Here is a 21,923-nt window from a genome sequence, read left to right on the forward strand (position 1 = left end):
CCCTTGTTTACGCTAGCATCTGGAGGGGCAATTTTCAAGTGCTAAAACGGAGTGATACCATGAAATACTTTGGGCAGGGGTACTGTTTTAAAGTAACCAAGTCAAAAGTCACACGACACCAGGTTATAATCCAACAGGTTTATTTAAAACAACAAGCTTTCGGAGCATAGGCCCTTCATCAGGTGGTGAGAGAGCAACACACAGAGCAGAGAATTTATGGACAGGGAGACCAAGGGTAGAGAGATCAAAAAAAAATCACACAAATGATATGAATAAAGGGTTGAATAATAAATCTTTGCAAGTGATCAAAAGCGGTAGAATGCGTGAATAAAGTATCAACGGCTGAATACAAGCGAACGGATGACCTTAAACCTGATTAAATCAGGAACAGAGATAATTACAAAAAAATAAAAATAGCGGTGCTGGACACAAACCAAATGACTGGAATAGCACGATTGGTACAAGAGTCGCATGCCAAGGGTCTAACCAAAGTAATAAGTAATCCAAAACTGTAAAAACTAATTACACTAAATAGATCTTAATTTATCAAGATAATGGTGTCAAAGCAAGGAAGATTTTACAGATACAGAACAGCGCAGTGGGGTCTTATGTAGTGCGACATGAACGCAAGTTCACAGATAAGGCCATCTTCATGGGTACCAAATTTGGCTATCACTTTCTTCTTGGTGATTCTGCATTGTTGTGTATTTTAAAAGCCACTTACCTGAAGATCAGAAGCTGAAAGACCTTGACTGCTGAAGCGCTCCCCAAATGAGAGGGAACATTCCTGCACTGTGTTGTTGCATGGTGTCCATTCACCTACTGTCAAAGCACCCATATTGTCTTGTCAATACACCATGCTGCAGGAATGCCCTGAGGCATATGAGATAGGCAACACTGGCCAAATCACAAGTATCTGTAGTATATGTGGGGGGTGGTGTTCCCAAGTGTGATGGTAGTATCCATGTTGATGATCAGACCTGTCTTGCAGAAGTTGCCACTACAGGGTTGTGTGGTGTTGTGGTCGATATTCACCTGAAGGCTGCATAGTTGGCTCCAGACAATGGTGTGTTTAAGGTTCAGCTATGTCAACGGCATCTTGAAACCCAATGTACAAAGAACTCCCAGCTTCTGGTGCAATACTACATACATCTTACAGTCACACAGCACCCACGGGCCAGTCAAACCAGGAACATTCCTTATCACAATGGATGTTTTGGCACTCTGCACCAGCATCCCGCACGACAACAGCATCACCGCAACAGTCTCAGTTCTCAATACTAACAGCTGCCAATTTCCAGACTCCATCCTGCAACTCATCCGCTTCATCCTCTACCACAACGTTTTCACCTTCGACAACCAGTTCTTTACCTAGATGCATGGAACTGCCATGGGCACCAAACGTGCACCCCAATTTTCCAACACTTACATGCACAAGTTCAAGCAAAATTTCTTTGTTGTGCAGGACCTCTGAACGGCGCTGTACACCAGATATTTCAACGACATTTTCTTCCTTTAGACTCATGGCAAGGAATCACTAAAAAGGTCTACATGGTGTTATCAACAAGTTTAATGCCAACATTAGATTTACCGCTTACACTTCAGAATCAGTCTCATTCTTGGACACATGCATCTCCATCAAGGACAGACATTTCAGCACTGCACTCCATTGCAAACCCATGGTTAACCTCACACTGTTGCACTTCGCTAATATGTTTAAGGTGGAAACTAAAGAAGCTATCCCCTGCCAGCAAGCCCTGCACATATACTGGATCTGCTCAGATAAGGAGGAATGCAAAAAACACTTAGAGATTTTGAAGGATGCCCTCATAAGAATTGGGTACGATGCATAACTCAATCACCAGTTCCAACATACCACAGTGAAAAACCGCAACAACCTCTTCAGAAGGCAGATCTTGGATACGACTAAGTACCTTCCATTGTTGAGTACCTCCCTGGAGCGGAGGGACTACATTTTGTTCTTGGTAGCCTTCAACGTCATCGATAACGATGAGAATCTCATCAAGATCATCCCTATGCCTCTACTTCTCACCTTCAAACAACCACCATTCACAGCCTTCAGCCCAACATTGACTACAACACCATGCAATCCTATCATGGCAACTTTTGCAACAGGTTAGATCACTGACATGGATGCTACTATCACACATGGGGATGTCAATGTTGTCTATCTCATATGTTGCAGGCAAGGATACCTTGAGACATGGTATATTGGTGAGACCAGGCAGACATTATGACAACGGATGAATGGATATCACGCAACAATCGCCAAACAGGTATGTTCCCTCTCAGTTGGGGAACACTTCAGTGGTCAAGGACATTCAGCTTCCAATCTTTAGGCAAGCGTCCTCCAAAGTGGCCTTCGAGATACACAGCAACACAGTATCACTAAAAAGAAACTGAAGCTAAGTTTCATGCCCAAGAAGACGGTCTCAACCATGACCTTGGGTTCATGTCATACAACATGTGACCCCACCACATTGTCTCGATCTGTAAAATCTATCGTACTGTCCTGTTTTGACACTGTTGCCTTGATTAAATTGTTATGATCTCTTTACCTTAGTTTGTACACTTTTGCATTATTTAGACACTAGTGTTACATGCTAAGGGTCTACCCAATCATGTATTCCAGTCATTGGTTTGCCCATTTTGTAATTATCTCTCTGCCTCCTTTAATTGGATTATGGGTCATCCTTCACTTGTTATTCAGCTGTTAACACTTTAATGACACTGTCTAACACTTTTGATCACCTCCAGAGATCTACTATTCAACACTCCACTCACACCATTTGTATGATCTTTTGATCTCTCGACCCTTGAGCTCCTTGCCCATAAACACTGTGTTGTGCGTTGCTCTCTCATTTCACCTGAAGGGTCTACGCTCCAAAAGCTTGTTATTTCAAATAAGCCTGTTGGACTATAACCTGGTACTGTGTGACTTTTGACTTTGTCCACCATAGTCCAATACCAGCGCATCCACATTAAAGTAACCAGACACTGAACAATGATTCACTATTATACCACAATTGCCATAAATTCTGCAGGCTTTCAGATGTTAGCTAATCAAACTTATAGAAACAAAAAGAGGTTCCAAACTAATGTTCTAATCTGTCATTATTTTAAAACTGTATTTAAGAATACTTAATACCTCAACTGTTTTAAGACTTTAAGATTTGAGAGACTGGGAATGAACTGTGAAGACAAAGTGTCCTGAACAGATATTAGTTATTAACTAAGATTTCTATTTGGAACTGTATGACATGGAAGTTGTAATTTTAAAAACCAGTAAATGTTTCAATGGATTATGATAATTTTCAATAAATTCTGTGCGCTAATAACCAGAGATAATGCCAGCATATTCGAAATGATAAAATTTCTATCCATAGTTAAAAAATGATCAAAAACACAACTCTCTTGGATGGAGATAAGCCAGATAATTGCTTGAATCATGGAACAGTGAGGTCTTTTGAATACCGGGCTACATTTTAGACAAAAAGGTCCTAATTCGAAAAGGAGACAAGTTGCACCTCACCTTAACAATGGCAATGTCTGCATAAGAAGGTTCACTAGGTAGTCGGGAGGGTTTAAATTGAAATGTCATTAAGTGAAAAGTTTAGCCATCATATTTAAAAGGAGCAAAGGAAACAAACACTTCAAATGTGTGTGTCAACAATAATGGGATTAGTTAAAACAATCATTGCTAGGGATCACAACAGGTCAGACAGCACCCATAGAGAGCCAGCAAAAAAAACACTGAGTCTAGATGATTCTTCAGAGATTACTTACTTAGAACAATTTCTATGAGTCCTTTAACATAGTAAAGCGTAAGATGCTCCACAGAAGCCTTGTCAAATAAAACTTCAAACATATGAAGATAGAGGGCAATAGTCTTGGGAAGGGTGATGAGTCAGAGATTGTGACCACATTACCACCACTCACAGGCAATTTAGGTGCTGCAAACAGGTTCTGTTCTTCAGTATATTCACAATTAGGAAAACAATACAGGACAATATAGGGTAACAAGGTGTAGAGCTGGATGAACACAACAGGCCAAGCAGCAGAGGAGCAGGAAAGCTGACGTTTCAGGTCTAGACCCTTCTTCAGAAATGAAGAAGGAAAAGAAAGGAAAGGAAGTAGACCATTTCTGAGGGGTCTAGACCTGAAATGTCAGCTTTCTTGCTCCTCTAATGCTGCTTGGCCTGCTGTGTTTATCCAGCTCTACAACTGTTATCTCAGATTCTCTAGCATCGGCAGTTGCTACTATCACAGGACAATATTGAATAGCTGTTCCTAAGTATAAGTTGTACCCCAGATCTTTAAAATTAATAATAATAGACAGTGTAGGGGTTCTCAATCGTAAGTGCAAGGTTTCGTAAGCTGGCGCGCATAATACAGGGACCACCTGTATATCGGAAGAACAAGGAAGAGGTCTTAAAAGTAATATTTAAGGTGACAGGCAAGATATACAACTGGCTGGAAAAATGGTCATTTCTGGGGCAAACTGTACACTTGTGGGTTACATCATAGCAAGAAAGGCACTAATATCCTCGCACAGAGATTACCTTATGCATTCGGGAGTGCATAATTCAGGGAATTCAGAGTCTCTTAAGGGCATTCAGATAGAACGAAAATATATCATTGGTCGTGGAAAAGAGAAAAGCTGTGAATCAAAATAGAAAGCAAAAAAAGGAACAAATCCCAGAATCAAACAGTACAAAATTACACTAGTCCTTAAAAACAGAATAAAAGCACTACCTAAATACAATCAGCAGTCACAAAAAATAGGTGAATTGATGGTACAAAGGCTATGACTGACCACAGGATCAGAATTAGGCTATTTAGCTTATCAAGGCTGCTCCACCATTTGATCGTGGCTGATATGTTTCTCAACTGCATCCACTTGCTTTCTCCCTGTAACTCCTGATCCCCTTAATGATCATATTTTCGGTAAGATAGCAGAGGAGTAGGGCTTCCCAGCCTGGGGTTCATACACTCTGTCAACATTTCTTTGTTACTTTTCTTTTTTTTCGCCAATCTTCTCATTTTGTTTTTCTCTTCTATTTTGTTTTATTTACCTCGGTGAAGAGTTTGACTGTAGCAACAGCATCAACGGTGGTGAGCGAGCACAGCCATATGGACTCAACTAGGCCCAGCAGAATGGATGTGGTGATGGAGTGTGTTTGGGTTCTAAGATGCGAGTAGATTTGTAGCTCAGGTTGTGGATGTTGTGGTTGGTTGGCTTGCCGAGCTGGTTTGTTGTTCCGCAGACGTTTCATTACTGTGCTTGGTAACATCATCAGTGCAGCCTCCAATGAAGCGCTGTTGTGTTTTTCTGCCTGTTATTCGAACCCTGGTGCCCGTCGGGCTAGATTACCTCACTTTAGGTTTTTCTACACAGTGGAGTGTATATGGGAGTCGAGCTCTACGTGTTTATTGATGGCTTCCTTAGTGGAGTACCAGGCTTCTGGGAATTCCTGTGCTTGTCACAGCTTTGCTTGTCCCAAAATTCTGGTGTTGTTCCAATCGAATTGGTGGTTCTCCTTATCCATGTGGATAGAGAGGAGTGAGTATTGGTCGTGTCTTTTTGTTGCCAATGGATGTTTGTGTACCCTTGTGGTTAATTTCCTTCCTGTTTGCCCAATGTAGTGTTTGTCACAATCTCTGCAGGGTGTCTTGTATCTGTCTTTGGTCTTTGTACAGAGTGGGTAGTAGGTTTTTCATTCAGATGAGCAGTTGGCGAAGGTCTGATGTGGGTTTGTGTTGCTCTGATTCCCAGTGGTCATAGGAGTCTGTGGTCAGTTCAGCTGTGCTTCTGATGTAAGGTAGTGCGATGAGTGTGTTGGGGGGTGTAGAAACTTCCTGGTGTCATTTGTGAGATAGGCATCTTCTGACCCAGTTTGTTGGGTACCCATTGTCTCAATACCCAGAAGAGGTACTCTCCTTCTTGGCGTAGCTCTATACTGCTGCAGTGTGTTGTTGCCCTTTTAAATAATGTTCTCATACAACTTCATTTGCTGTCAAAATTCAGTTTTTGGTCAGTGTGTGTAGCTTTCTTGTGCACCTCTGTGAGGAACTCCCCATTTGTCCTGTGTTCCACCATGACATGCAGAAATGGGAGCTGTTTGTTCTCCTCTTCTCTGGTAAATCTAATTCTAGTGAGGGTGTCCTTTATTAGTCTGTGTCTCTCTCTAGTTTGGTCTGTTTACTAATAATGAAGGTGTCATCCACATAGCGTATCCATAATTTTGGTTTGATTAGCAGAAGGGCCAAACTTTCAAGTTTCCACATCACTGCTTCAGCTATTAGTCCGGAGATAGGTGATCCCACAGGTGTCCTGTTGATCTGTTCACATACTTGGCTGTTAAAGGTGAAGTGGGTGGTGAGGCATAGGTCCAGTACCTTCAGCATGTTGTCTGTGGAGATGGTGTCACTGCGGTCATGTTCTTGTTTAAGTCCTGCTGTCATTATTTCTCTTGCTAGTGGTATTTGTATTGATGTGAATAGGGCAGTAACTTCAAATGATACCATGGTCTCCTCATCATCTATTCTTACGTCATTGATGGAATTGAGGAACTCCTGGGCTGAGTGAATTGAGTGGGGTGACTTGCTGACAAGGTGCTTTAGTCTCCTTTGTAGCTCCTTTGCTAATCTATGTGATGGTGTGCCTAGCAGGGAGACTATGGGTCTATAGGGTATGTCCAGTTTGTGTACTTTTAGGAGGCCACAGAATGGAGAGGTGGGGCAGGGCGAGTTCCTTCAAATTTCACTCTTCAGAAGTCTGTTTTGTTGATATGTCCAGTCTGTTTGAGTCTCTTTAGTGTGATGGTTTCTGGCAGCTTCTGCATCGACAAGGCACCTAGAGCCGACACAGGCCTACTGCACCAGAAGCCGTTTTGGGTTCCTGGCAGTGTGTGCATTCAGTGCAGATTCACGGAGTCAGTAATGGAAGCAAATTGGGCCCAGTACAAGATCTGGTGGCTGTGTTGGCAAGGGTGGGCCAGAAGCGGACTCACGGCAAAGTTGGTACAATAATCAGTGACGTTTGCATTGGCAAGGTCCAGGAAGGACATGTACAGTCAGCAAGATGGCACCCAGGAGTAGTGACTTTCATTTCAGCAGTGATGCAGAAAATGGGACTCGTGCATGACCGCTAGGCCCATGATGGTACATTTAACAAGGTCTCAAGTTGGAGACTTTCTTTATTTCCTCACTTTTCTGCCTTCATTTTCAGTGTTTCGGTGTATTTTTCTGTGCTTTTAGGACAACACCAATACTACACAGCACTTTTCACTATACTATGTGAGAAGTTAGATGAGATTATAAATAAATCAAAATCTAGAACGTGACAGCCTCCAAAGCCTTATGTGGCGACGAGTTCAAAAGATTCCTCATCTCAATTCAAAAGGGTCATCCCTTCACTCTAAGGATGTGCCCTTGTGTCCTAGTCTCTCCTACTAGTGGAATCAACTTCTTTATGTACACTCAATCTAGGTCTATCAGTATTCTGTAACTTTCAATCAGATCACACCCCCAAGCCCCTCACCATCCTTCTGAACTCCGTTGCCTACAAACTCAGTCCTCACTGTTCCTCATATGTCAAGCCCTTCATCCACTGGATCATTCTAGTAAACTTGCTCTGGTTGCCTCCGAAAACAGCACATCCTTCCTTAGATGAAGGGGCCCAAAACTGCTCACAATATTCCAAATACAGTCTGACCAGAACCTTACACAGTCTCAGGCGTACATTTCAGCTCTTTCATTCTCGCCCTCCTGAAATGAATGCTAACACTGCAAGTGCCTTTCTAACTGCCAACAGGACATGCATGTTAACCTTAAGAGAATCCTAAACTAGGGATTCCCAAGTCCCTCTGTGCTTCAGATTTCCAAAACCTTCTCCTCATTTGTTCAAGTTCTTTTGTAGCTTCCTGCTTCCTTTACACTACTTAGCGTGTATCTTTGTGTCATGTGCAAACCTAGCAACAATGACTTCAGTTCATTCATTTAGATTGTTCGCGTATAACGTGAATGGTCGTGGTCCTAACACAATTCCTTGCAGAACTCCATTCAGTTGCCATTCTGAAAATGGCCCCTTCATCCCTACTCTTTGTCTGCTGCCAATCAGCCAACCCCCTATCCATCCCAGTATCTTGTCCCTAACACCAAGGACTCTTATCTTATTCAATAGCCTCCAATGTGGCACATTGGATTTCCAGAAGGCTTTTGACAAACAGATAATTTCCACCAGCTCTCCTTTGTCGCCTCCTCAAAGAATTTAACAGATTTTGTCAGGCATGACCTCCCCATGTTGAAGCCTTGCTGACTCAGCCCTGTTTCATCATGCACTTCCACGGACTCTGCAATCTCATCCTTAATTATGGACTCTAGAATCTTACCCTTGACCAAGATCAGGCTAACTGCCCTTTAGTTTACGGTCTTCTGCCTCCCTTCCTTCTTAAACAGGGCTGTTACACTAGCCTTTCCAGGCCTCTGTGATTCCTGCTAAAGCACCAATCCCTCTATAATCTCCTCAGCTATCTTCTTCAGAATTCTGGTCAGTAACAGTCACTGCATTGACTTCTGCCCCCTGACTGTGTTGGTATGCCGCTGGTGTCATCCACTGTGAAAACCGATATACTTATTCAGTTTCTCCATCTTTGTCCCCCATTACTACTTAACCAGCCTCATTTTCCAGTAGTTCAATATCCACTCTTGCCTCTCTCTCACCTTTTAGATATCTAAAGAACTTTGGGAATCTTTGTATGTTACTAGATATCTCACTTCCATATTTATCTTCTACCCCATTAGTTACCATAACAGAGATGTCCCTGCAGGATGACAAGGACTGGTAACCAAACGTTAAAAGACTTTCAACATACAGGACGTAAAAGGTGAAAAGGAAATAGGGCACTGTTGATAAGAATGGATGGGATTGGTGCTTTAGCAACAGGGGATTTCAGATTGTAAATAAGAAAGACAAGTAGCAAACACTGGTCAGAGGGGTTTATAGGCCAAACAGTGGTCATGTAGGGTATGGTACAAAACTAAATTAGAAGTGCACGCAGCAAGAGGAATACAGTGTCACAGAAAATCAGTATATATGTAGATTAAAGTTAAGTCTAGTGAGCAATGCAGTGAAGGAAAATTTCCTGGAATGTGCTTTTTACAGTTTTCTCAGTAAATATGTTGAGAAACCAACTTACAAACACATGATTTTAGATCCAGTATTACGCAATAAGAAAGCACTAATTAACAAACTTGTTGTAAAAGAACCTTTAGGGAATCCTAACTATTGTATGGTAGACTGTCCGACTAAGTTAGAAAAAGCTGCAAATCTAAACAACTGCAATTATGAAACTTAAAGAAACTGGCTGTGGTGGATGGAAAAGATATCAAAGGGTCTGATAATAGGTAAACAATGGCTTGTATTTAAATCATTAACACTCAGTTGACAAAAATATAAATTTCCTACAAGGCAAAAACATCAAACAGAAAACGTGGGCGCACTGTGATTATCAAAGTAAAGTTATAAAGGAGGTTTATAAAGTTGCTAAAAAAGGTGTAAACTTGATGTTAGAATTTTAGAATTCAGTAAGGACCTGGAAATTGATGCAGAAGCAGAAAATATCAATGTGAAATTGAAAGAAACGCAAAAACAGATTGTAGAAGTTTCTACAGCTATGTTAAAATGTTAAGATTAGCAACCATAAATGAGTCATTGCAGGTAGAGACAGGAAAACTATTCATGCAAAAAAACGTTAAGGTAAATGAGTACTTTGTGTATGCCTTTGGGGAAGGCACATGACGTCTCTATGAAATAAAATGCAAGGGTGCAACAGCTATATGAAATTGAAATAAATTAGCATTAATAAGCATAGTGGCAATGGAGGAATTAATGAAACTAAAAATGGAGAAGTCCCCTGAAATCAATAACCTTCACCCGAGAGTTTTGAATGAAATGGCCAAAGATACTAGGTGGGTTAGTGATCCATTTCTATTAAAAAATTCTATTAGTTCTATTGCAGTGTTTGCAGATTCTAAGGTTGCAACTCTGACACAACTGGATAAAAAAAATGAAGGACAGACAAATCAGGGAACTACAGATCTGTTACCCTAAACTATAAAGGATAGGATTACTGGATCTTTAGAAAACAAATGTCTGAATGGACAGAGTCAATACAGATTTATGAAGTGGAAATTATATGCAATAAATTTTATAGTTTGAGGGTGTTACTGTCAGAGTCTATAAGGGGAATCTGTGTATGTGCAGTATTTGCATTTTCACAGAATTATCACTGCGTAGGATATGACCATTTGGCCCCTCGTGCATAAATTGGTTCTATTAACCAGTGTTAATAGAATTCTCCTGCTGTTCTTCATGTCTCTGCAACCATTACTATCCAAATAGTCATCCAATACCTCAATCTGGTAATGTTCCTCCACCACATTACCAAACAGTACATTCCATACCCTATACAATGGTTACTAGTCTTTTTAGTATCAAGGCATAAAGGCTGCCTAACTTAATGGATTTTTCATTCACCTATGCATGTGCAGTGATGAACATCTGGACTCTGGAGGGCATCGGAAGTACAGATGCAAAAATTTCACACCACACTTCTCACCTTGTCAGCATCATGGCAAGTCAGTTGAAAACCACTGCTTGTAACAACTCACTGTGTGAAAAGCTTTTCACCATAGTGGGTCGGATCTCAAACATGACAAGTCAAGTTTCGGGTAAAAGACAGACAGCTTAGTGGCACAGTGGAAAGACAATAATCTCTCCCTCAATGTCAGCAAAATGAAGGAGCTGGTCATAGGCTTCAGGAATTGGAGTGGAAGACACGCTGTATCTGAATCAATGGTGCCGAGATGGAGGTGGTCGAAGGCTAACAAAGGAACATATATCAATCTATCCTGGTCAATCCACATCAATGCCAGCCAAGAAAGCACACTAACACCTCTAATTTCCCAAGAAGGCTAAGGAAATGCAGCACGTCCACAAAGACACTGACCAGTTTTTATAGATGCACCACAAAAAGCATCCTATCCAGATGCGTCACAGCTTAGCATAGCAACTGCTCTGCCCAAGACCACAAGAAATTACAGAGTTGAGAATATAGCCCAATCCATCACGCAAACCAGACTTCTTTCCATTGATAACAAAGGGTGGGGCTGGATGAACACAGCAGGCCAAGCAGCATCTTAGGAGCACAAAAGCTGACATTTCAGGCCTAGGCCCTTCATCAGAAAAGGCCTTTTTCTGATGAAGGGTCTAGGCCTGAAACGTCAGCTTTTGGGCTCCTAAGATGCTGCCTGGCCTGCTGTGTTCATCCAGCCTCACATTTTGTTATCTTGGATTCTCCAGCATCTGCAGATCCCATTATCTCTGATCACTTCTTTCCACTGACTCAGTCTGTAATTCCTGCTGCCTTGGGAAAGCAGCTAACATAATCAAAGACCCCTCCCACCCGGTTTTATATATTCTCTCCCACCGAGCAGAATGTAAGTTTGAAACTATGTACCAACAGATTCAAGAACAGCTTCTTCCCCACTGGTTCAGTTACAAACGGACCCCTCGTACATTACAGTAGATCTTTCACTGCACCTTCTCTGTAGCTGTAACATAATATTCCGCAATCTATTGTATTGCTCTGATGTACTTACGCAAGATATGTTTTGTCAGGTTAACACGGAAAACAATACTTTTCACTACATCTCTGTACATAGGACAGTAATAAATCAAATCATCCTTGCGTCGTTCGTACATCACTTTAAATCTATGCTTGCTCATTCCTTACAAGTGGAAGCAGCTTCACCCCATCTACTCTGTCCAACCCACTCACACAGAGTTCCTGTCAGTTGTCTTCTCTGCCGGAGGTGATGTGGTAATAATTGAGAGGGTGTTGAGGAGGTCTGCTAGGATGCTGCCTGGGTTGGAGAGTTTCAGTTATGAAGAGAGATCGGACAGAGTAGTTTTGTTTTTCTTGGAGCAGTGGGAATTAAGAGGGGACATGATTGCAGTGTGTAAAATTGTAATTGACAGAGATAGAACAGACAGAAAGAAAGATTTACCTTTAATGGATCATTGATCAAGGGTCATATATTTTAAGGGAAAGGGCAGAAAGTTTAGACAAAATGTGAGGTAAAACCTTTTCACTTGGAGGGTGATGGGAATCTGGAACTCACAGCCTGGAAAGGGTGGTTGAGGCAGGAATCTTCATAACATTTAAGAAGTATTTCTATGTTCACCTGTGTTGCCAAGGCATATGTGGCTATGGATTAAGTGCTAGAAAATGGGAAAAGCATGCTTCAGACAAATCTGGAGTATTGCGTCCAGTTCTGGTTGCCTCATTACAGGAAAGATGTGGAGGCGTTAGAAAAAGGTACAAACGAGATTTACCAGGATGTTGCCTGGAATGGAGGGAAGGTCTTATGAGGAAAGGCTGAGCGCGCTAGGGCTTTTCTCTTTAGAATGACGAAGGACAAGAGGTGACTTGATAGAGGTGTACAAAATGATCAGAGATATAGACAGAGTAGACAGCCAGAGACTTTTTCCTCGGGTAGAGACAGCTTTTACGATGGGATATAGTTTTAAAGTGAGCGGAGGTAGATATAGGGGAAGATGTCAGAAGTAGGACCTTTACTCATGGAGTGGTAGGGGCATGGAATGCATTGCCGGAGAGAATAGTGGAGTCGGCCTCATTAGGGTCATTTAAGCCACTATTAGATAGGCATATAGATGATAGTATAAGGTAGCAGTGGAGGTTAGAGAGACCTTAGGATTAGGGTAAAAGTTCGGCACAACATTGAGAGCCAGAGGGCCTGTACTGTGATGTACTGTTCTATGTTCTTTAATCTATTGTCACAGTTAAACACTTCTCATATCTGCAACCATAATAATGAATCATTTCTACACTCTGCAACAATGTGGCATCCACAACTGTACACAATACTCCAGCTGAGGTCTAACAAATGCCTTAAACAAGTGCTTGATATACCTATTAATAAAACTGAGAACACTATATGCATTATTATCATCATGTGACAATACAGTGTGGAGCTGGAGGAACACAGCTCCACATTGTATTGTCTCTGACTCTGGCATCTGCGGTTCTTGCTATCACATTATTGACTGCTGTCACTCCACCTATCCTATCATGTTCAATGACCCGTATAGATAAACACCCAAGTCCCTCCGGTCCTGCACCCCCAATTTCTCTTGTTTTTCAGCGCTCTTCTGACTAAAGTGCATCACCCCACTTTTCTGCATTGAATGTCATCAGCCACTATTTGCCCATTCCATCAACTTGTCAAATGTCATTTTGGAACTTCATTCTATCCTGTCCAAAGTTTAAATGTCATCTGCAAATCTGAAATCTGTCCCGAGTACATCAAGATCCAGATAATACATCACTACAAACTTTCCTGCAGCTTGAAAAAACATCCATAGACCATTAATTTCTTTTCTACCGCTCAGCCAATTGTGTGTCCATATTACAACGGTCCCTTTAGGCCAAGTTCTACAACTTCCCTCATAAGGCACAGTATCAAACACCATCTTGTAGCCCACTTCAAAGATATTACCCTCATCAACCTTTTCAAACAAATAACTCCAGCGAATTACTTAAACACCACTCTCAATTTAGAAATCCATGCTGACCCTTCAACATAGTTTCCATGTTACTGATTCTATCCCACTTAACTGTTTCCCAATTTTACCTCACTACACGTTAAATGAATTGGTCCTACCAGGATTAACGTTGTAGTCCTTTTTAAATAATATCATGTTGGCAAGTCTTTGACACTTCCTTAGAGTCCAGAGAAGAATGAAATATTGTGACCAGTGTGTCTGCAATTTCTACTCTCATTTCTTTAAAGAAAAATCCTTGGATGCATCTCATCTGGTCCAGAGGCCTTGATAACTCAAACACCAATCTATCGAAGACTCCCTTATTAAACTTAACCCTTTCTACTGCCATTTTCTTCCTTTCTAATTTAGGAAACTTTTGATAAAGTCATACACAAGTTAGCAAACAAAATTAAGCCACATGGGATTGGAAGTAATATACTGCCACGGACATAGGATTATTTAACAGAAAGCAAGCAGACAGTATGAATAAATAGGTCATTCTTAGGTTGGCAAGCTATGATAGTGGGATACCACAGGGAACTGTGTTGGGCTCCCAGCTGGTCAATATGATTTGGATACGGGACCAACTGTAATGTTTTCAAGTTTACAAATGAATTAAAACTTGGTGAGAATGAGTTGTGAGGATGATACAAAGACGCTTCATAGGGGCAGGCTGAGGTGAGTGTGAAAGATCATGGCAGACAGAACATAATGTTAACTAAGTCATCAAGAGAAGTCAAAGTCTGCAAAATGATACAGTTGGATCATTTGAGTGTGCATCAAAACTGGCAGATAGAGTACTCTATGGGGAATGTGAACTTGTCCACATTGAAAAACCTATATGCTATTAAACGGACAGAATGCAAAACTTGGACATACAGAGGGACCGAGGTATCCTGATTTTTTAAAAAAAATTCATTCACACGATGAGATCATAACTCAGCCACCATTTATTGTTCATGCCTAATTTCCCAGAGGGCAGTTGAGTCTTGATTGATTGACATGACATATTGTCACATGTATCTAGGCACAGTGAAAAGCTTTGTTTGCAATCTTTACAGGCAAATCATAGTAATCAAGGACATACAGATCAAAAGATGAAAGAAACTTGGATGGATTAAGACAGGAAGGTTACGCCGCACAAGAGGCAAGATCAACATTAACAAGATCTGCATTATTTGAAGTTAGAATCCATTCAGTCTAACAACTGCAGGCAAGAAGCTGTTCACGAACCTGCTGATGTATGTGTTTAAGCTTCTGTATCTTTTGCCTGATGGAAGTGAATGTAGGAGACCATTACCAGGTGGGATGGGTCTCTGATGATGTTTGCAGCAACGAGACGTGCAAGTGGAATCCATGGATGGGAGGCTGGCTTTTGTGATGTCTGGGCTATGCACACAACCTTCTGTAGTTGTTTTTTTAAAACAGTCCTGGGCAGAGCACTTGCTGTACCAGGTCATTAGCGCCCAATAGTATGCTATGGTGCAACTATAAATGTTGGTGAGTATCCACATCGACATGCTGAAGTTCTTAAGTCACCTGAGGAAGAGGCGGTGTTGTGGTGCCTTGCTGACATCACATTTATGTGAGAAGTCCAGGACGGGTTATCATCACTCCTAGGAAGTTGATGCTCTCAACCCTCTCAGCCTCTGTTCTGTTGATGTGGATTGGGGTAGGTTCTCTTCCTTTCTTTCTGAAGTTAACTATCAATTCTTTAGTTTTGCTGATATAGAGAGAAGGGATGTTGTCGTTGCACCACATCATGTTATTTGGTATGTGTCCTACCACGGTGTCGTCGGCAAACTTGTCGATGGTATTCTTTTGGATTTTGGCTACACAATGTGGGCGTACAGGGAGTAACAGTAGGGGACTGAGAACGCATCCTTCAGGGGCTCCAGTGTAGAGTGTTATTGTGGAGGAGATCCAGTCATTTATCTTCAATGACTGTGGTCTATAGGTTGGGAAGCTGTGGTTCCAGTTGCAGAGGGTGAAGCCGAGCTCCAAGTCTCAAAGAGTTTTGAGATCAGTCTGGAGGGGATAATGATATTGAAGGTGGAGCTGTAGTTGACAAGCAGAAGTCTGATGTAGGCACCTTTATTGTCCAGATGTTCCAGGGATGAGTACAGGGCGAGGGAAATGGCATCCGCTGTGGGCCTGTTACAGAAATTTCATTACTGTGGGTCTGGAGTGAGGTGTGGGCCAGACCAGGTAAGCATTGCCATTTCCTTTCCTAAATTAGTGAACCAGATGGGTTTTTCCAACAATTGATTCATGGTTTTTAACTCCACATTTTTAGTGAATTCAAATTCCACCATCCCTACAGTAGGATTCGAACTACGGTCATTGATAAACCGTCCAGCGATGATGCCAGTTGGCAATCACCCCCCTCAATGTGAATCACAACAGGTTAGACTGCAGACACAAGTAATTTGGAAGGTAAATGTTTATCATAAGAAAAGCTGAACACAAGAGAAGGGAACTATATCAAATCTTGACGAGAGCATAACGGGACTGACGTGTTTAGCTTTGGTCTCCTTATTTAATATAGGATATAATTACACTTAATGCAGTTCAGAGAAGGTTCACTCATTTCTGGGATGAAGGGTTTATTTTATGAAGAATAGTTGATTGAAGAACATGTTGAAGAACAAAGAATATCTTGGGCCTTTATCCAGGGGAAAGGATTGGTTCTGTTAAATAAATTTCTGATACAGAAGATAATGGTCTGATGGTTATGGGATGAGACAGGAAAGTAGAGTTGAAACCACAGCCAGATAAGCCACAATGTTATTGAATGTTGAAGGTTAGAAGGATGAACTGACCTACTTCTGGTCCCAAATCCTATGTTCTCTTATACCTCTGGCATCTTAAATTATGCGAGTCCAGCTTATCTGCTTATTTTCACAAGTTTTCAGAAAATTTTGCATCCATTCTACTAGTAACTGCAAAATTCAAAGAACTTTCACAACTTCCATAATATGTTTTCCTTCTACATCACTGGAAGGACCAAATAAACTGTTTTTGCTCTTCAAAAATGAATGTGAATAACAGCTTTAGCTCCTACTGCAATCCACTTCAATGCTTGATGACAAAATGAAATTTCGTGATGAACATATAGAAGAATTCATCTCAAACTGTAGTACGGCATTGCACTTGCACTTTTTTTAAAAAAGCAGTTTATCCTGGAAGGCTTGTCAGGAAATATGCAGCATGTCCAAACTAAAATGAACAGGTTTCAACATAGTGGAAGCTAACTGTATAATTCTACCATGGTGACAATGTATAGTTGTTAATTATTCAAAAATCACATAACTATCCAAAATGTGAAACACACAATACAGCACAGATGGACTCTTCTTTGAAACAGCTATCCAGTTAGATCCACTGCTAGCATTTTACCAAAGCTATTTCATTTATGCTGCCTCTTCCTCACTTAAACACATTAAAGCCATGGACTGAGTCCCGCTGGAAATACACATACCGCACCAACTATTTAACTAAGTTAAATCTGCAGCACATTCTAACCCATACTGCACTGTGAACATGGATATGTAACAAATTGTTTAACTGAAATTTAACAGAAAGAAAGATCACCAGCATTTCATGTAAAAAAAGTTTCAATCGAAACAAAATTCCGCTAAAGTATTATCTTTTACCACTTTTTAAATGAAGCTCCAGACACAGTCATTCTGTGCAAGAACCATATACAAAATGTATTAAAAACACCTAATAAATTGTGAATCCCGTAAGTTTGTTTCTATAAACATTGCAAATAAAAAAATACATATTGGACATGGGAGATGAATAAAGAATAGGCTGGACGTACACATTAGAGATTAATCTGCCTTTTTAGATGTGTCATAAGATTTTCCAACACTGCAGTGAGAACAATTCAATAAGCAACACAACACAAAGCACATCATGACCTTGTAAGTCAAATAAATGAATGTAAAATTTCACTAAAATTTTCAAATAGTGTTTTAAATAAAAATAACAGGTTTTGCATGTCCTGACCATTCAGCAATAATTCTAATATAGAATTGTTTTACCAAAATTAACTGGGATCAACAGAAAACAGCAAAAGGTTACTGGTAAGGGTGACAATGGAACTGCTGAATTCTTATTGAAAACTCATAGCTCACCTATAAGCTTCAGAAAAGGAAACACAGCCTGTATGATAAAACAGCCTCCATAATGCACCTCTCATGACTTAAGAGGAGCAGCAAGCTACTCAATGAATCAAAACCACTACGAAGACAGAATAAACTCAATTCAGACAAATGCTGCTCTATTAGCCCAAAGTATCAAAGTGTCAGTGGTGCTATCAAGTAACATTTACTAAATATCCTGTTCAGGTTGGCCTCCTCCAGATCTGATTGTGTTTTGGTGCAAAGACAAGGGAGCTGAATTACAATGGGAGGTAAGGTTACCAACCATTGTCACTGGCACAGAATTTAACAAACTGCAAAATCTAGTTGAACTCTGAAAGCTCGCCACTGGTTGACATTGTATGTAGCATTCAGTAAGATAATTGCCGTTGATGGAGAGCAATCATCTCAACAGTTACAACCCTGAAACATGAGTCACAAAGAAAGACTTTCAAGGCCTAGACATCTTCAGCTTCATGAATGAGTGTCCATCCCTTCACAAGGTCAGATTTAGGGGTGTATGCTGATGATTACATAACATTCAGCAACATATATGACTCCTGCATAACGAAGCTGTCACTGCGCATGTGTAATGCCTAGACAACATTTAGGCTTCGACAGTTGGATGGAAAGTGACACCCATGCCAAACTAGGAGCAAGTAAAGGCCATCTCCAACAAGACAGAATCGTCATCTGCTCAACACTCAAAACACTGCACCTCCCAGTCGTGAACCATTTTAACTCCCCCTCCCATTCCTCAGACGACATGTCCATCATGGGCCTCCTGCAGTGCCACAACGTGGCCAGCCGAAGGTTGCAGGAACAGCAACTCATATTCCGCTTGGGAACCCTGCAGCCCCATTGGTATCAATGTGGACTTCACAAACTTCAAAATCTCTCCTTCCCCCACTGCATCCCAAAACCAGCCCAGTTCTTCCCCTCCCCCCACTGCATCACAAAACCAGCCCAGCCTGTCTCTGCTTCCCTAACCTGTTCTTCCTCTCACCCATCCCTTCCTCCCACTCAAGCCACACCTCCATTTCCTACCTACTACCTCATCCCACCTCCTTGAACTGTCCGTCTTCCTTGTACTGACCTATCCCACTCCCTACCTATCTCCTTTTCTCTCCATCTTCATTCTGCCTTCCCCTATTTACTCCAGAACCCTCTCCCCATACCCCTCTCTGAAGAAGGGTCTAGGCCTGAAACGTCAGCTTTTGTGCTCCTGAGATGCTGCTTGGCCTGCTGTGTTCATCCAGCTTCACACTTTGTTATCTTATATTCAATGATATTAACACTGTCAAAATCCCTATGCTTTTGGGTCATGACAAACCACCCGTCTCACTGGGTCAAAATCTGAAACATCCTTCGAAACTCAGTGGTCTCCAGTTACCCTAAGGGCTGCAGCCATTGAAGACAGCATTTGGATGAGCAACAAATGCTAGCCAGATAGTGATTACCACATTCCACAAATTAAGAAAACAGAAATAGAGACAATGATAGGCTAAAATTTCTGCAACAAGTGATCTATCCAAAATCTGTCAGGTGCATAAGGACAGATAGATGGATCACCACCATCCACAGATTGCCCTCCAAATCACTCACAATCTTAAATGATGCAATGCTAACAGGTATTTAAACTATACCAATTTGAGCATTTGAACCAAAGGATAGAATTATTGACACCCGGAGAAAATGATTAATTACCTGCAGGCTAAACTACTCAAATGGATGTATGGTGAGTTTCCACAGCCTCATACAGATAACATACACGATCATCTGATCTCGGAGAATCTGAGCACTGAATTCTACGAAGCAAGGCATTTCAGGTAAAATCAAAAATAGTTCCATTGCTTTCTACTGCTTGCTCTGATGGGCTTTTGTGTTTGTTGCAACGTATTAGCATAGTTTTCCAGGATTCCAGCATCCACTGCAGAGTCCACCTCCAAAAGCCATATATTTGTCAACTAGCTAGTTAATGATCCAAGTAAGTGCATAAGTACCGCTGACCCCCTAATTGGATGTCAGATTACTGAATCTGCCACAATGAACCACTTGGCACCAGCTCTACACAAGGCATTCCATTTCTCTCTGGGAGGCCCCGAGACATTTCCTCAACTGCTGTTGAGAAAAATACCATCTCTTGGTTAAAGTCTGTAAACATCAGACAAAGGCTTAAAGCAACAGTATGCATAAAGTACAAATCACAGAGTTGTAAGACAGTACACAAAACTGTTAAACAGTAACATTTTACATATACACTATACTAAGGCTCTTTTCCACAACACTGGCAAGACCAAGTTATGAAGAGAACAATGTTTGTTTCATATCCACTGACTGAAGCATGTCAATTGGGGTAGAAGCAATCACAGTGCGTCATTGTATAAAACAAACAGCGGCAAACTAAGAACTACTAGGTTGAATTACGGGAAGTGATTTTTGGTGCAACGCAATCTTCTAAACAGTGCTTTTGTTGACACAGACGAAGCGTTTAAGTCTTAGAAATAACAACGTGACGAGTTAAGTTGGCAACTGTGCAAGACTTCGTGACAACTTATTTCGTTTATTTAAATAAAACGATAGAATGTAGGTTATATGCGGAAACCCAGATGCTTTTAATCCACTAGATAACATTGCAGCAATTTATTTATGGGCAATGTTTAGGATCCAGAGCGCTGCTCACAAAGCGTCGAATCAAACGAAGATCGAGGCCTCGGTCCCTGGAGCCGAGTGGGGGTAAGGGGGATCCCAGATTATTTGCGGAAACTGGCCGGCGAGGACGACTAGAATCTGTCGCCGGCCGTAGGCGGAAACTAATCAGCTCCTCTTTGCAGTGCGCCACAAACAGAAGGAATCCCAAGGCCCGGCTTCTCGGGACAGGCCTAGATTAGAGCCTCGGCTCTCAGATTCATCACGGCCGAAAAAGAAACCTTCCCCATACGGAGACAGAGGCTTCCAACTCCTGCTACACAGCACCGACCCCATCACCTAAAAGTTTCAGCCGCTGGGGCCGACTGACTGAGGAGTGAGGTCGGGATTTGGTGGGGGGAAATCCCAGAGGCCTGTCCCTGGGCCTCGGGCTCTGCCAACAACATGGCGGTGACTGCGGCCTCCCGCAAACGGCCCGAGTCACCATGAGTCAGGGAGGCAATGGTTGGGGGGCGGGGGGAACCCCAGAGCTCTTTCCCTCCAACCCCACCTTCCAGCCGCCGCCGCCTCCACTTCACTCACCATCGTCCCCCTCACCGGCTCCGTCCGCTTCGCCACTCTGCTTCCGATTTAATTTTTCAACCGACTCCCGGCGCCTCGTCTCCACAGGTTCCGCCCCGCCGCCTGCAACTAATTCCTTAAACAACAGTTCCGCCGCTCGCCCACATCCTCGGGGCCTCTCCCTCAGCTCAGCTAAGCTCCTCTTCAGTTTGTTTTAATAAAATGACGAAAGGGCAAACACGTGAGGTAGTCTCGACAAACAAATAACATCGTTGGAACAAACTGTTCATCACAGAAGGGATTCGATCTCATTGCAGCTGGGCTTCCGGAAAATTTTGCTGGCGACTGTTTTATTTCTTAAGAAACGCGAAATGTTTTTGTCTACCAGGTCCCCCCCCCAAAAAAAAACTCAACGAGGTTTGTGCAGTAAGAGGGTTCAATTTTTTTTAAATTTTTAAATGAAATCAGATATTCAGCTATTTAAGTTTGAGATAGATTAATATATATATTAAAAAGGCATTTGCCACATTTGTACTGACCACGCAAGGTTTTACTGGTTTTAAATACTGGAAGAATTGATGATAACAGAAGTTGCTGGAAAAGCTCAGCAGGTCTGGCAGTGTCTGTGAAGGGAAAACAATCAGTTAAATTTTGGGATAATGGGAGAGATAATGTGACCCGTCTTCAGAACCATTCTGAAACGTTAATTCTCATTTTTCCTTTCCTGGTTTTTAATCCTCTCGATGTCTCCAGGATTACATTTGATATGAAAGATTCGAGTAACCCAACTGTGAAGATGGGCCCCTGGGAGGTTAGTCACGTCCCCCAAGTATGTTGTTGTGTTTGCAACAAATTGCGAATTCCTTATTTAAGAAATAGACCGAAAAACGCTGTTGCTATGGGATCAACTTCTA

The 21,923-nt window shown here is 41.7% G+C and overlaps 1 protein-coding gene across 2 annotated transcripts in view; it reads right to left on the reverse strand.

Annotated features, from left to right (window-relative positions):
- The window catches only part of LOC125465676 (cullin-1), a 133,184-nt gene extending 111,874 nt beyond the window's left edge, over positions 1-21,310 (reverse strand). Inside the window, exon 1 of one of the 2 annotated variants that reach the window (XM_059638038.1) lies at positions 21,031-21,310. The gene's annotated coding sequence lies outside the window, so the exon portion shown is untranslated. The remainder of the gene's footprint in view (positions 1-21,030) is intronic. The other variant, XM_048559408.2, reaches the window with a different exon arrangement.
- Between the last annotated feature and the right edge of the window lie 613 nt (positions 21,311-21,923).

This window comes from Stegostoma tigrinum, chromosome 2 (assembly GCF_030684315.1).
Source record: "Stegostoma tigrinum isolate sSteTig4 chromosome 2, sSteTig4.hap1, whole genome shotgun sequence".
Lineage (NCBI taxonomy): Eukaryota > Metazoa > Chordata > Chondrichthyes > Orectolobiformes > Stegostomatidae > Stegostoma > Stegostoma tigrinum.